Genomic DNA, 16,833 nt, shown 5'->3' on the forward strand with positions numbered 1-16,833 from the left:
CTGCAAGAAAATAAATTTCTGTTGTATAAGTCACCCAGAGTGTGGTACTTTCTATCACAGCCCTAGCAAACCAATACACTATGATAACAGCAACCAAAAAAAGAGTTGGAGTGATAATATTAGTATCAGACAAAATAGACTTTAAGACAAAAATTGTTACTGAAGACAAAGAAGGATATTCTGTAATGACAAAAGGATCAATTGAAAAGGAAAACATAATGATTACAAACATATATGCACTTAACAACAAGGCAGCAAAATACATGGGCAAAAACTGACAAAGCTAAAGGGAGAAATGGACAACAATAATCAGAGACATCAATACCCCACTTTTCCTAATGGATAAAACAACTAAAGACCAACAATGACAGTTATAACACCAAAAGCACAAGGAACCATTTTTAAAAAGGTAAGTTAGATTTCATTAAATTTATAAACTTTTCTGCTTCAAAAGACACTATCAATAAAGTGAAAAACAGTAGAAAATATTTGCAAGGCATATATCTCTTAAGGGTCTAGTATCTATAATACAAAGAAGTCTTAAAACTCAACAATAAAAAGACAAGTCTATTTTTTAAATTAGCAAAGAATTTGAATAGACAATTCCTCAAAGAAGATAAATACATAACCAATAAGCACATGAAAAAATGTTCAACATCATTAGTCGTTATGGAAATGCAAACTAAAACCTTAATGAAATACAACTTCACACACACTACAATGGCAAACAAAATAAAATAAAATAAGTGGGAAAGAGGTGGAGAAACTAGAGCTCTCATACATCATTCACTACAATATAAAATGTTGCACCTACTTTCTGTTAATCAGGTCCTCAAAACACAGAATTACCATATGGCCCACAATTTTACTCCTAGGTATATATGCAAAAGAACTAAAAACATACATCCACACAAAAACTGTTACATAAATGTTCATAGCGGCATTACTCATGACAGCTGAAAAGTGACACCATCCCATTGTCCATCAACTGATGGATGGATAAACAAAATAAACAAAATTCATACAGTGAAATATTTGGTCATTTAAAGGAGTGAAGTACTGACACACACTACACATGCATAAACCTTAAAAATATTATGCTAAATGAAAGATGCCAGTCACAGAAGACTTCATATTATATTATTTCATTCATACAAAATGTCCAGAATAGGCAAATCTAGAGTAGTGGTTGATGAGTTTGGGAGCAAGAAAAATGGGAAGTGACTACAAATGGGTATATAATTTCTATTTGGAGGTGATGAAAAAGTTCAGGAATTAGATAGTGGTGATGGTTGCATACTGTTGTGAATGTACTAAAAAGTACTGAATTGACCGGGCACGATGGCTCACACCTGTAATTCCAGCACTTTGGGAAGCCAAGAAGGGAGAATCACTTGAGGTCAGGAGTTCAAGACTAGCCTGGCCAACATGGTAAAACCTCATCTCTACTAAAAAAACAAAAATAGCTGGGCATGGTGCCACATGCCTGTGGTCCCAGCTACTCGGGAGGCTGAGGCACAAGAATCACTTGAACCCGGGAGGCAGACGTTGCAGTGAGCTGAGATCGCGCCATTAAACTCCAGCCTGGGCGACAGAGTGAGACCCTATCTCAAAAAAATAAATAAATAAAAGATAAAAATAATAAGTACTGAATTACACATCTTAACATTGTGAATTTTATGGTATGTGAATTGTATCTCAATAAAGTTGTTTTTTAAATTTAGTCAGGAAAATGAACACCTATAGAAAGACTTCCAAGATAGAAAATAAAACTTTATTTTGTCTTATAATCAGTTCAAGTCAAGAAACATTCATTGATTTGGACTGTGATAGATGCTAGGGATGCAAAGACAAATAATAAACCATGGCCGGGCGCGGTGGCTCACGCCTGTAATCCCAGCACTTTGGGAGGACAAGGCGGGTGAATCACGAGGTCAGGAGATCGGACTAACATGATGAAACCCCATCTCTACTAAAAATACAAAAAATTCGCCAGGAGTGGTGGCGGAAGCCTGTAGTCCCAGCTACTCGGGAGCCTGAGGCAGGAGAATGGCGTGAACCCGGGAGGCGGAGCTTGCAGTAAGCCGAGATCAGGCCACTGCACTCCAGCCTGGGCGACACAGCGAGACTCCATCTCAAAAAATAATAATAGTAATAATAATAATAAACTATCCTTACCCTGGAGAAATTTAGTCTCTAACAAATACAATAAGTAGCAAATCTTTAGGAAGAATTTTGGTTTCTTCACCTGATTTTCACTCTCAAAATATGTCATTTTGCCACGACAAACTTCAATTGAAAACTCAGCAAAATTCAGTATCGGTAGCCACCAAATTCAATAACCAGATGCTGAAGAAAAACTAACTCAAATTCTAGCTACAGTCACACTTCTCTTCCAGCACAAGAAGGTCCCAGCTGTGGTCCAGCATCCTCGCCCTGACTGCTTTGTTGCAGTGTGTGATCCTAGCTTGAGGATGCCAAGTACTTTCTGTTTCTGTATTTCCTTACCCTTGCCTCAACCCCTGCCTACTGCTTTTACAAAACCTAGATTTTATTCCTTTAGGCACCTAATCCTTTCTTCAAACACCATTGAGGTTCTTGAGATTATCACAGATTTTTAAATCAGGCCATCAAAGCATATGCAGCTCCATTCCTTTACATCTTTTTATTTCATTTTCTACGTAAAGATCCATAATGCCTGTGCCTGGTGCCCTGCACTGAAGAAGCCAGGTATCAAAACCACCTCATACATTCAGTTGATCCAGAACAGGTACTGCAAACCAGACACAGACAGCACAACAGCACATGAATTTTGTTTGGCATGAGCTGTTCTAAAAACAATATAATTACTTACCAACAAATTACACCCAAGAGATGTTTTACATACAAACTTACATGTAATTAAGTTTAGCTTCATATGAAAAATCTGAAGATTTGGCCATGCTGGGCCCAAATTCCCATGTGGCAACAATAAGGTGAGCCAAGTGGGGACATCGCCTTTCCTTTTGATGAAGTGCATCTCTCCATGATCCTCACCACTCCACAAGGCTACCATGTACAACACATCCAGCTGGTTTCATTTGTGATCTGTTGGCTCTGGAGGTGTTGGAGTTTGAGACAAGTCCATGTCCAGGGAGTTAGAAGTTGTATCCAATCATAAAGCGATCTCTTGGTTTAGGGTTGCATTGCCATGCTCCTCGACCTATGACAACCTCTCCTAGTTTCTCATGCCAACAACTGCTTCCTCTTCCTGTAATCACCAATCCTAAATATCACCTACGTACCTGAACTACCCCAGGGAACTCCTGCGAGCATCTTCTGGCCTGGCAAGCTCCTATATGAAGTAGCAAACTTCCAGACCACATGGCAGAAGGCACTGAGGATCTCATCCATAGACTCATTCATTTCCACACTTACTTCTCCTTGAAGATAAATACTCCTAAATTTCTGAGTTCTGATTATTTAAAATGATGTTTTTCAAACTTTACTGTGCATCCAACATATGTGAGGATCTTTTAAAAATGCAGATTGAGGCTGGGCGTGGTGGCTCATACCTGTAATCCTAGCACTTTGGGAGGCTGAGGCAGGCAGATCACGAGGTCAGATCGAGACCATCCTGGCTAACACAGTGAAACCCCGTCTCTACTAAAAATGCAAAAAAAAAAAAAAATTAGCTGGGCATGGTGGTGGGCACCTGTAGTCCCAGCTACTCAGGAGGCTGAGGCAGGAGAATGGCGTGAACCCGGGAGGCAGAGCTTGCAGTGAGCAGAGATGGTGCCACTGCACTCCAGCCTGGGTAACAGAGAGAGACTCTGTCTCAAAAAAAAAAAAAAAAAAAAAAAAGAAAGAAAAAAATGCAAATTCAAATTCAATAAGTCTGGTGTGGAGCCTGAGATTCTGCATTTCCAACAAGTTCTCTGGTGATCCTGATGCTGCCTGGATTGCGTGGACCACACTTTGAATAGCAAGGAGTTAGAAGACTTACGAAGAAAGTGTCTGAGATGAGAGTTATCTGAATGAATTAGGCCTACAAGACTTGACTTTCTGACATTTTAAAAGTCCAAAATGTTAATTTTTTAGCATACTGTGTCAAGTAATATCTGATCTATATAAATAACAACCCTTCATAAATGGTCCATGAAGAAGAAATAGATCGTTCCTTTAGCCATTAGGCATTGGTTATTGAATATTCACTATGTGATCAATACTGGGCATTACACATGGACATCTGCCAAGTTTCCAAATATTTAGAGTGCTTAAAATCTAGTTGGCAAGAAGACTAACGGAAAACAATAACTAGTGCACCACCTAGAACAGCAGATGATTAAGATTTTAATTGCTACAAATGAGTGATTCCCAAGAGGGTAGCATATCAGCATCTGGGTAGAAGGCTAAACACAATTCCTCCCAACTCTTCCTATAAGATACTTACCCTACCCTTATTCTTACTGTCAATCACTGACGAGGGAAATTACATTGAATTCCAGGAATGGCATATTCTTCAGAAGAATGAGGTGGGAAAAATGACAAAAACCACTGTTTTTAAATTGCATACAGAGGGCAATGGAGACCTGGGGCCTGAAAGAGTAAGTAGAAGTGGTGGGCATTCCAGGTGGGAGTTGCTTCCTGTGGTAAAAGTACTGAGGTGGAGATGAGTCTAGGGTATTTATGGGACAGGAAGAAGACCTGTCTAATTAAAGTAGAGTGTCCCACTCACCATCACCCTATTCTTGATGGAGGAAGCATGGAAACTATCTCCTAAAAACCTGATGACCACCTGTTAAAAACACTGAAGAGATATTTCTTTACGAAAGGCTGAACTAGTTTACCTCTCAGATCCTTTCCAATTTTTCCTCAAGTGCAGAACAAAACTCTGATTCTCTTCTAACCCATAATTCTAATTGAATCACTTGTCTTGCCTGCTGTTGATCATGGGAGACAAGTGAAGAGAAGGTAGATGTGTAGAAGTCCCTATAAACTTTAAAAAAAAAAAAAAAAAAACTAAATCACTGCATTAGGTTAAGCATTCCATTTCTGCTCAGCATCCCCAGTTCCCTAAGACTGTTCTCATAGGGCTATTTTCAACTCTGTCATCAATCGTCTTTGTGACTCTTCCCTGAACCCTTTCCAAATTATCCCCATCCCTCTTATATAGGCAAGTGATGAATTACACTTCAGGTTTTCCCTGAGCACTCCATCTAAAGGAAGTCTCAGTTACACAATATTATCTGCCAAAGCCCACCTTGACAACGCACTTAATGTACTTCCAACTAGGTTTTTTCATTTGTTGCTTATGAAATATTTAAAATATACATTTAGAAGTTCATATTGTTAAGAAGTTAACATAACAGTAGCCCATATACCAAATATTACTTCCTTAATTTATGGTCAATGTCGACTTCTAACTTCTAATAAAAAAAATTCATAGTCTAAGATTGTGGCATATTGTTTTACTTGTTAATAATTTTTCCTTCCTTCTTTGTCCTTGCCATGATTCACTGTGGGCTAAGTATGTTACTGCGGTATACCATACATACCAACACCCAGATTTAACAAACATTAATAATTTTGCCATATTTGCTTTGCAATTATCTACTTATTTATTTATTCATGTCTGTGTGGCCTGTTTTCCATTAGATTCTGTCTTATCTGGACAGAGCCATGTCTGATTATTAACCTCTTTTATACCCATTACTTAGCGTAGAGCCTGGCATATAAGGTTCAATGAATAATGCATGAATGACTTTTGTCCTAGTATTAAATAATAGCCATCACAATAGACGACTTATTAAACAAAAGACAATGACTCCATCTTTACTAAAAGTCCAAAGAGGGAAAAAAAGAAATGAGTCTTTATTGAAGAATGGGAGTTTACATTTAAATGCATGCTATAGCTGGATATCAGACATCAGGATGAGTTAGTTGAGCAAGGTACAGAACTTCCCTTCCCTAGGGGCTCCTTTCCCTTGTTCCCTGAATGGCACATATATCTACCTAGATAACAGTGATACAGAAGATGAGCTCTTCTAGCTCATCTAGCTTACAGATGCCAACTCAATGGCTTAAAGAAGGAGAGAACAAAGGAGGAGAAGGAGAAAGAGAAGAAGGGAGGAAAAACTGGAGGGAGGAAGGGGTGGGGGCCTATACAGAAAGAATCCAAGACCACTATAAGACCATAAGAAATCATTCATTTTTTCTGCATTAGGCCAACGGCAATATAGATTATGTCCTGAAAACCTTTGAGTATGAAGTCCACTTGGATGAAATGAAGTGAAGCCTAAGGCAAAAATATAAGAAAGGTCATATCCAACTGTCAAAGAAATCTGACAGTTTTCTCTACCTCCTTCGGCCTGTACTCCCTGCCACCCAATATCTTAGTACAAAATCCTAAAAGTCTGGGTCCCTCCCGCCATGGTTCTCTACATGCTCTCAAATACCAGATACACACTTGTGTCCACTCCTCATCTAAACTTGCTGGGTCTAAGTTCTATTACTTTGAGCTCTTATTCTTCTAGCAGGTCACTGAGAGATACTATCCTTATTATATAAATGGCTGTCTATTACTGAAGATATCGCTTCCTTAATTTACAGTCAATGTGAACTTCCAACTCTCTAATAAAAAATTTCATAGTCTAAGATTGTGGCATATTGTTTTATTTGTTAATAAGTCTCCCTTTCCTCTCTGTCCTTGCCATGGTTCACCACAGACTAAGCATATGACTTAGGTATACCACTTGATATAACAGAAATCATTTCTAATCAGCGTCATAAGGAAATGTTTTTCTCACTCCACAGACATCTGGCTCCACAGATAAAATATTACACAAGCACCTTTCCACTATGCAGTTAGCATATGTCAGCTTGGGGAAGCAGTCTTACCCTCACTGCCCATCACTTTGCACAGCAAACTCATTGATGCAGGGGCCACAGTTTGGCTGAATCCATAGTTTCCACTGTTTCTTTTTGTGTTTCCTCAAGATCAGAAGGCACTACATCTTCATGAAGTGGGTAGCATTTGGATTGGCTGCTTTCTAAGTACAACTTCCTTTCTTCACGAAGCCATCACCTTATCTGTACCTGAGCCCAGTACCCTGTCAGTTCTGTCCCGAGCAACTTTTCCAATCTCATGAATAATGGTTAACCAAAAACAAAAAAAACCTCTTCCTATAACACGAGTTTTCAGTGATAAATGAACAAAAGCATCACCGAGCACTCATCTCTGAACAAATGCCAAAAGCTGATTCATTCTCTGCATGACATCGGTGGTTTCATCCAACCATAAAGTGAAATATCTGCTAGCGTGCACTTGATAGTAATCGCTCTTCCACACTCCACTCCACTAATATTATGCCACAGCCAACCATGTCATTTGACAAAGGAGTTTTGTCAATAACTTCTGGTTTCTTTCTAAGGATGTTTGTTTTTAACTTTCCAGTTGATTTTCCAAATGTCTCTTCAATAATATGACTCACACTTATTTTGCTACAAGGATCCTTGAATGATGCTAATAGAATTATAGTCTCTTACCTACCTTTAGCCATATAATACATTAATTTTATAAAGGAAAGCATTATTGTGTGCTTGTCCTAGAAAACTTCAATAGTATAACAGAGAAGCCACTGTGCTTTGTTCGAAAATGACACAAAAACATCCATGGCTTCATGCCACTATTGGACAAAGTTTCATAACAGGCAATGATTACGGATTCATTTGGTCCTAATGGGGATAGCAAGTCCAATAAAAAAAAAACAGTTTTGAGATAGTCATTGTCATATTTCCATTTGCACTTTTCAATTTCAGCTACTGTTCTGAAATTGTCACTCTCACAGATTCCCTCGTCTCTACACATACGTATTCCCATTTTATTTGCAGTGGGATTCAGTTCTCTAATTATGTTTATTGTATTCTGAAATGTAGCATTTACCGTACTATTTTCATCACTATTTTTACACTTTAATGAACTACTTTTGAACCACTTAACTAATTTTGTGAAATGGGAATACAATTTAAGAACAGCAAAAACGAAGGGGAACATCACACACCGGGGCCTATTGTGGGGAGGGGGGAGGATGGAGGGATAGCATTAAGAGATATACCTAATGTAAATGACGAGTTAATGGGTGCAGCACACCAACATGGCATATGTATACATATGTAACAAACCTGCACGTTGTGCACATGTACCCTAGAACTTAAAGTACAGAAAAAAAAAAGAAAAAGAACAGCAAAAACAAAAAACAATCTTTTAACAATAAAAAATAAGTAAATTATATAAAAATTATATTAACAAACATGAAGTGGACCATTAACAAAATGTAAGCTATACGTACTCACCAGTGCAGTCTTTGCAGCACAAATACAAGCTTAAATATGATAATAAGTTTTAAGAACATAAGGGGATGTGTGCTGAAATCATAATTAAATGGCCTATCTCAAGGCCCTGCATGCTTTGCAACACCCACACCACCCTTCTGGTCTCATTTCTGACTCCCTCCTCATCACTCCACCCCATCATGCTGATCTTGCAAATCTTTGAACATATCCACGTTCTTTTCTCAGGGCCTTTGCACTGGCCATCTTGCAACTCTATCCCTCAGGTATCTGTATTAAGTAACTTATCTTACCTCCTTTTAACTCTTTGCTTAAGGTCTCTTTCTCCATGAAGCCTTCTCCATGAAGCCTACTCAACCACACTTACCCTGTCCTACTTTCTCTTTCTTCCAAAGCACTCATCTCCTTCTAGCATCATATATAATTTAGTTACTTGGTTTATTATCTGTCTCCCACCTCCCACCTGCCTGCCCCCAATAGAATGAAAACTCCACAAGGTCAGGGATCTTTGTTTTATTCATTGATATATTCCCAGCACCTAGATCAGAGACTAACCCACAGACGGAGCTCAATACATATTAGCTGAATGAACAAACGAATGGATGAATGAATTAAATTTTCTCACTGCTTTTCCCTTCTAACCACCAAACTGCCTATGGATCTTACTTTGAGAATTGAAAAGAAAATGACAAGCCATCAAAGGTTTTTAAGCAAAAGAATTACATCAACAGAATGGTATCAAAATAGACAAGCTCAGGAGATGATTTAAAATTTGGAGAGGCTAGATCCAAAGAGTTTAGTTAAGAAGTCAACCAATGAAAGAGATAAGGCCATAAATGTCCAATTACTAGGACTTCTTAAGTAGCTTATTTCAAACCTACAATGCACATATCTATAGATACACTATCAATGTTTATCTATACATACATTGCATACACACACGTAAACATATATGTTGAACAAGCCTAGAAGAAGCTAAGGACATTTCTCTATCATATGGATATAATACATATAAAAGCTTATGACTTCAGTCATAGTTAGAATAGCCATAAATCCCAGTGTTCCTGGCAGAGTCTCAGTTTATGCTTATTGATCTAATGCCCTTTCCAGTTAGTGCCATATTTTACTCTGAAAAGTATCCTTGTCTGGATTTTTTTTAATTATATAGTCATCCTACTTATAAAAAAGATACATAAGCTGGTCACGGTGGCTCATGCCTGTAATCCCAATACTTTGGGAGGCTGAGGAGGGTGAATCATGTGAGGTCAGGAGTCCAAGACCAGCCTGGCCAACATAGTGAAATCCCATCTCTACTAAAAACACAAAAATTTGTCAATGGTAGTGGTGCGTGCCTGTAATCCCAGCTACTTGAGAGGCTGAGGCACAAGAATCGCCTGAACCCAGGAGGCAGAGGATGTGGTGAGCCAAGATTACGCCACTGCACTCCAGTCTGGGCAACAGAGTGAGACCTTGTCTCAAAAAAACAAAACAAAACAAAACAAAAACATAAATTTCTTCTTATTTAGACATGCTGACCAAGCTTTTGAGGACTTAAGTGGAGTGAGTTTGGGAAAGGTGACAGCCATAATTAATTGTAACATCCACTGGCCAACATAGCAAGTGAGCTGTGTTACAAACACACAATTCTTTGGTAAAGGAGCATAGCAACTACTGCAGAAGCAAATGCCACAAACTTCATATATCTAACTTTGGTAAAGAACCCAAACCCTTGCCAGGTCACCTGCATCATGTCAAACCCCCATGAGAATTTTCATGTGTTGAACAGACACACCAGTTCTCCCTCTCTGCAACTTCTCTGTATGAAAAGCTGAGATCCCAACCGAACGCTGGAGACACAAGAGAGTACAGAAAACAAAAGCTCTCCTATTATCCTTATGTCCCAGAGAGCTTGGAAACTAAGAGAATGAGGAGTCAAGTCTTCACAACAACACTTGTGTTCTGGAATCTCAGTAAATATCCAAGATCTGGACCAGACACTAGATCTTGAAACTTGCATTCCTATCTCTAAGAGCCATGGTAACCATCAGGTCTGCAAACAGGTTTTGTAGAAACTGTTCTCCCAAATCACAGGATTTGCCCCAATTAGAGTCAGCTCTAGATATATGGACAGGTGCTGATTTGTATGGTGCTTGAAGACAATAATAATATGGGCTTACAGCCATGGCAGACACTTAATAATTTAAGAATAAAACTATTTTATTCACTATGTGTATAAATAGATGACAAGCAATTATCTCATTCTCCTATCTTTCTTCCTCCTATTTCATTTTTTCTTATGTATTTTTCAGGTTTAATTTTTTTCTGATTTTCTATCTTTACATTTAATAAATAAAAGACTGAAATAAAGCAAGACTCAAAATCTGGTGTCGGAAGAGGGGTGATGAAAAAAATTCAGGATTCCTTAATACCTAGGGTGACCAGATAATTAACTTATCACCCAAACCAGGGCCTTTTTGCACGTGAAAGGGGGTGCTTTTGATAATTAAGATAAATCAACAGGAATAAACTGGCACTGTCACAAGCAAAGCAGGGCATCTGGTCACCTTTCTAATCTCTCATTCATATCCTGATACAAAAGGCATCCTGTGTGTAATGAAGCAACCTCTGCCTCTGTTAAATCAAGCAAACTTCAAACACAGTCCTCCCTCTTTCAGGCCAGGCCTGGCTTTTGATAACAGAGCTGGAAAGGTTTTCACCCAACGCTGCCATTCCCTATCCAACACACCAAGCAAAACTGGTTCCAGTTTTTCCCAAGAAAGCAGTCAGCAATGCACAAGAATGTGGATCCAGGCCAGGCCCACAGCAAGCCCCAGGTGAGGAGCCTCTGGTTTCTCTTAAAGGAACACTTTACAACAGAGAAAGCCACGTGGCACCTGGTTAGAGGTTACACAGATACCAACCATATAGATTTAACAAGCATTTTGAATGCAAGATCATTTCATTGATGTGTAGGCACATATTAAAACTGGCAAGATCCCAAAAGCCACCTCTCCTGCAAACATCTTGATCTAGGAGAAAACGCCAAAGCATCTGCCCTCAACTATAGGTAATAACCTTGATTTCTTCACCTTTGGCTGAAATCAGTGTTGCAAAAGCCTTTTAAAAGAGTAAGAAAATAGGCTTTTCTCCCAAGATCACATTGCCCAAATGAAACAGAACCAGTGCTTACTTTTATTTCTTGCCTCCTTTTCAGAGGGGTCAAACATTGCCCATATTCTTCACTAAATTTAGTCCTGTGGCTGGCAAATGTTAATTTACCGGAATATTTTCCTTCGCATTCGTAACGAGGGAAAACCAGTTTTGTGATCTGGTTGCAATCTACAGCACACAGATAATCCACAACAGTGGTAGGCGCAGAAAAGCTCCAGCTGGTTTATCTCAAATGTTCAGAATGATTTTCATTTCTTTACCGACACTACAGTCATTCATAAAGATTCATTGCCAAATGTTGCCCAATACAGTGATAGAGGCGATGGTGAAGCGAATGTCTTAGGCTGGGAAATCATCATGGAAGTACAGTACTGCCCAGACCTCAGAGTCTGCCGCCAAATGCTGGGAATTAAGAAACCACCTGTCATGGAGATGGTGAAGGAAACTGGATTCAAACGAATGCAGACTAAAGTCAGACAAGAGACGGTTTGAGTCCAAGGGGCCATTTATATACAAGAGCTAAGAAAGGTGCAACTGATTTTCCCCCAGAAGCAGCATGATTATTTTTAAGTTCAAAGACATTTTTGCTAATAAACTGCTTCACACAACCACATTGAAGCCAAAACGTGCCAATGAAATAATCAAAACAAATAGCTCAATTGGGACTTTTTGAATATTCAACAAAAAGAAAAATTAAAGCTGGTTAGACTGCTGGACGACAATGTTATAGTGTCTCCTTTAAGAGATCAAAATTATGTCTTTGCCACCCTCCACCCTACCCTACCCCACCTCTAATAGTGAAGTGGATAATTTCTGAAGAATACAATGACCCTTTATGACTGGCTTCTCTAGCCAGCTAGGGATGCCATCTGTCTCCCACGCTATATAAACAATCCCCGCAGGAATCTTCTGATGACCAAACAGATTAGCAAACTCCAGATTTTCACACCATCAATAATGTCCCCATCCAGATTAGGCCTTTTATTTTAATAACTCCAAAGATAAAAGTCAATGACTGATCTTTCTTTCTTTGTAGATAATGTGTGTGTCATTTTAAAGATAACCTCTTGGAATATACAGCCATCTGTTGGGAAGAGAGAGAAAAAAAGCTCTCTCTAGGCAACAGAAGAAATGAACCCTTGAGGGAACAGGAGAAACAGTAAAAAGAAAATCATATATTTATAAGACAAACACATGGAGGGCTCTACTAATTACACTAAAATATTCTTCTTCTAAATGACAAACTATAGAACACTACTCCAGAAAAGACAAGTTTCACACTTTCACAAAGGCATACATATACGAAAAACAGAGTTTGCGTGAGTCTAGGACAGTGAAAGCAGAAATCGTATCCAAAAAGCTAAAGGCCCCCGAAGTTTGCATGCTGTCCACCTCTATCTGTAATGATCACAAATGTTTTCCTTCCTGAAGTTTAATATCGATTGAACCCTTGTAACTCTAATTGTGAGCTCTCTCTACTGACTCCAAAGACTTCTAACTCTAAAAGAAATAAATGTGCCTGTAAAGATGTTCTCTAAATTAATAATAATAAACGACGAAAAGCACCCAAGCGCTACTAATAGGGAAGACAAGGCATGAGAGAGCCAGACCTCTGCAGTCGCGCGTCCTCGGAAACGTCTACGTCTAAATCTGCAGCCCCAGTTTCCTCCAGGCCCCAAGCTCCAGCAGAGGATGTTCACCGCACATTCCCAACCAAAAAGGAAATGAAGCGTCCTCTCTCTCAACTGATGCTCAAATAGACCCCAAAGTCCCAGTTTCCCGGGAGAAACAAACCATCAAACACATCCTGGTGTCTCTCGCCCGCGTTTCTGGGCAGCGGAAACCGAAATGTCAAATGAATGACCGCGCCGGGGCGCAAGGGAGGAAAAACAAAGCCACCTCCCGCCGTCCGCTACCTGCGGCGAGGGCCGCGCGCTCACCTGGGCTCTGCGCCCGTCGCCGCGGGCTGCGGGTGGGGACCGGGCCGCGGGGCGGGAGGGCGCCCCCGCCGTCGCCCGGACCCGCGGCCCCGGTGCCCTCCGGCCGGTCAGTGCGCGCCGCGGAGAAAGCAAGCGGCCGGGGGCGCCGCCGCGCGTTGCATGCAGCTCCCGGCTGCTGCGGCCGCTGCCACGGAGCCGAGAGTCTCTGCGCTGCAGTCCGCGACCCCGAGACCGCGAGAAGCGCCCAGAGAGACGCGGCGCAGGGCAGAGCGCGCCCCGCGCGCCCCTCAGCGGCTCTCCCCGCCGCCCTCCGCAGCGGGCTGGGTCTCGGCTCGCCTTTGTGCTGGCATCTTCCTAGCTCCCAGCGACACCGAGAGCTCCCGAGGCGGCTCCGCGCCGCCGCCCACCCCCGGGTTACGCTGCGGCCCCCGCGCGACCAGCCGATTGTGTCGAGTCAGCAGCGGCGGCGGGGACGCGCGAAGCCATGGCTCCCGCCAGCGCTCGGGAGGGCGCCGGGGGTCCTGCGCCTCCGGGAGGTTTGTGGCCGAGCGCGGCGCGGCCCCGAGCGGCCCCGCAGCTCCCGGCTCCCCGCTGCTCCCTCTCCAGGCGCCGGCCAGCCCGCGTAGCCACCCTCTCACCGCTCCCCGCCACCACCTTCCTCCCGCCCGGGTGCCCGGCGGCAGCTCCGGCCGCGGCGCCCCGGTCGGCGGAGAGCAAAGGGCCTGGCCCCCTCACCTCCAGCCGCGCCGGCGCCCCTCCCGCTAGACACTTCGGCGGCATCTGTCCGCACCGCCCTGCGGGAAGGCTGGGCTGGGAGCTGCCGGCACGTCGGGGACCGGTGGAAGGGAGGCGGGGGCGGAGGACAGGAGGGACAGCCAGACCTTGGCCAACGGGACCTCCCTGAGGAAGGTGCGGAAGAACGGGGCGGGTGCAGCTGGGCAGAGGACGAGTCCCGCGGTTGCGGCGGAGCCTGAGTTGCTCTCCTTCTACGAAGCCGAAGGACAGGAGGATTCCTAGAGGCGTCGCGGAGGATGCAGGAGACCCTCTGAGGTCATGCAGACAACACTGTTCCTCAACCCCACCAGAGGGCTGAATAGGGGAGTGTCATGCCTCGGTTTCCCCAACTGCAAGGGCAAGACGGTAATACTCATGTCGCACACACAGGGTGTGGTCACGATGAAAAAAACTGGATTGTTGAAAGCATTCCCGGGATACTTTGCCTAAAGAGGGCACTAAAATTTAAAATTACTGTATTAATACTTTCGGCTATTTACGTCTATAGCGTCTTCATCAAGCCAGTCCCACGTAGGAGAAAAAGTAAAAATGCTAAAGTGTAAATATATTGTGTCCCTCCCTACCCACCCTTGCGTCTATCCAGATATAGGGAAGATTTATTCCGTTTTACAATTTAACTATATCCATATGGAGTAAGTCCCCAAATAATGGATATCCATTCCTTTGGGACTTTTGAGTATGTGTGCTCACTATTATCCATCACTCCGCCTTTTCTGGTAACAGCAGTTCATTATTCCTATGGGAACTGCCCTTCCCCCTCACCCACAATGAGTCTTTGTGGCTCCAGGGTACTGACACCTCCCACCCTCAGCCTCCAGAACTAGCCAAGTCATCTTCCGGACCGCAGTGATCGGTTCTGGGATGGGCATGTTGATCCAGGAACTCGGTCTGGATGTATTACTGCAGAAAAATAAGCTCTTTAACCTGGTATAATTAAATTGGAAGGACATAAGCCTACGGTAACGAAGACCAACAGTGCATGCCAATGAAGCCACCTTTGAGGGAAGAAAAGCTGAGGGTGAGAGGGTGATGTCTCACTCTCTGAGAAACCTCAGGAGGTAAATGTGTCTGCAGTGAACTCTACCCTTGAAACCATAAATTCTCTCCCTTTTATTTCAAATCAGTGTCAGCTGTGTTTTGTCACATGTCGCAAAGGAGCCCTGACTCCTTAGTCCCCTGGATCTGTCAGCCCAGACATCACTGTTAGGCTCCTCCACAGAATCAAGGAACCCCACCGCACAAAAGACCCAATTCCAGTTCTTGCGGGAAGAACGGGGATCCTAGAGCTTCGTTCTCACATGATGTTCTCCTTTACAACTTACTCAAATCCAGCAACCTCACACCTGCAATCCTTAGCTTCCTGTGTGGATTAACCGCTGTGTTACATTTTATTCAAAATGGGCCAGGTGCGGTGGCTCACACCTGTAATCATGCCTGAGGCAGGAGGATCTCTTGAAGCCAGGCATTTAAGACCAATCTGGGCAACATAGTGAGACCCCACTAACACAGGAACAGAAAACCAAACACTGCATGTTCTCACTCATAAGTGGGAGTTGAACAATGAGAACACATGGACACAGGGAGGAGAAGGTCACATCAGGGAGGAAGGGCTTTTCGGGGGTTGGGGGACTAGGGGAGGGATCACATTAGGAGAAATACCTAATGTAGATGATGGGTTAATGGGTACAGCAAACCACCATGGCACGTGTATACCTATGTAACAAACCTGCACGTTCTGCACATGTATCCCAGAACTTAAGTATAATACATTAAAAAATAAATACAAATAAAAATAGCCAGGCATGCTGGCCTGAACCTGTAATCCCAGTTACTCTGGAGGCTGAGGCAGGAAGATCAGTTGAGCCCAGGATTTCAAGACTGCAATGAGCTGTGATTGCACCAATGCACTCCAGCTTGAAGACAGAGCAAGACCCTGTCACCTTGTCAAAAAAGAAGAGGAAAAGGAAGAAGAGGGAGGAGGAGGAGGAAAAAGAAAGAAAAGAAAAGGAAGGAAGGAAAGGAGGGAGGGAGGAAGAGAGAGAAAGAGAGAAGAAAAGGAAGAGGAGGAGGGGAGGGAGGGAGGGAATGGAGGGAGGGAGGGAAAAAGAAGAACGCTAAAAATGAATACATGTTAAGTGAATCACTATTGCTGCCCTAGGTTTTAAAAAACATTTTTGTTTCACTTTAAAAGCAGCCCCAACTACCTTTAAAACTTTCTACATATGAACCATTAAAACCGAGACTAAGGCATCAAAGAACATTAATAGCAAAGTCATCCTAAAAATCTGAGACTTGCAAAGGTGTGTGAAGATTAGGCAGGTTCTTTCACATTGCACTCCCCATTCGTCATCACCACCACTCCCCTTCACAGGATCTCTGACCAGGTCTCACTTATCCTCTCGTGGAGCCATTCGCTTAAATAGAACTCAGTATTTCACAAGCTGGTCAATTCTGCTTTGAAACTGCCCTGACATTAGGAAATGATCCCTTACATTGAGTTAAAATACTTCTTCCACCTGACAGTACTCCAAGCACTAAAAACAAACTTGTGAACCACTTGAATTGTCTCTTTTCCAAGATCTTTGCATGACCCAGA

At 42.3% G+C, this 16,833-nt stretch overlaps 1 protein-coding gene across 5 annotated transcripts in view; it reads right to left on the bottom strand.

Annotated features, from left to right (window-relative positions):
- Positions 1-14,763, bottom strand: part of HECW2 (HECT, C2 and WW domain containing E3 ubiquitin protein ligase 2) — a 390,676-nt gene extending 375,913 nt beyond the window's left edge. The window contains exon 1 of one of the 5 annotated variants that reach the window (XM_017946735.3): positions 14,178-14,763. The gene's annotated coding sequence lies outside the window, so the exon portion shown is untranslated. Of the gene's footprint in view, positions 1-13,112; positions 13,412-13,442; positions 13,468-14,177 lie in introns of those variants that run through there. The other 4 variants (XM_017946736.3, XM_021923821.2, XM_017946734.3 and 1 more) reach the window with 4 other exon arrangements.
- Positions 14,764-16,833: the final 2,070 nt, after the last annotated feature.

The sequence above is a fragment of the Papio anubis genome, chromosome 10 (genome assembly GCF_008728515.1).
Source record: "Papio anubis isolate 15944 chromosome 10, Panubis1.0, whole genome shotgun sequence".
NCBI lineage: Eukaryota > Metazoa > Chordata > Mammalia > Primates > Cercopithecidae > Papio > Papio anubis.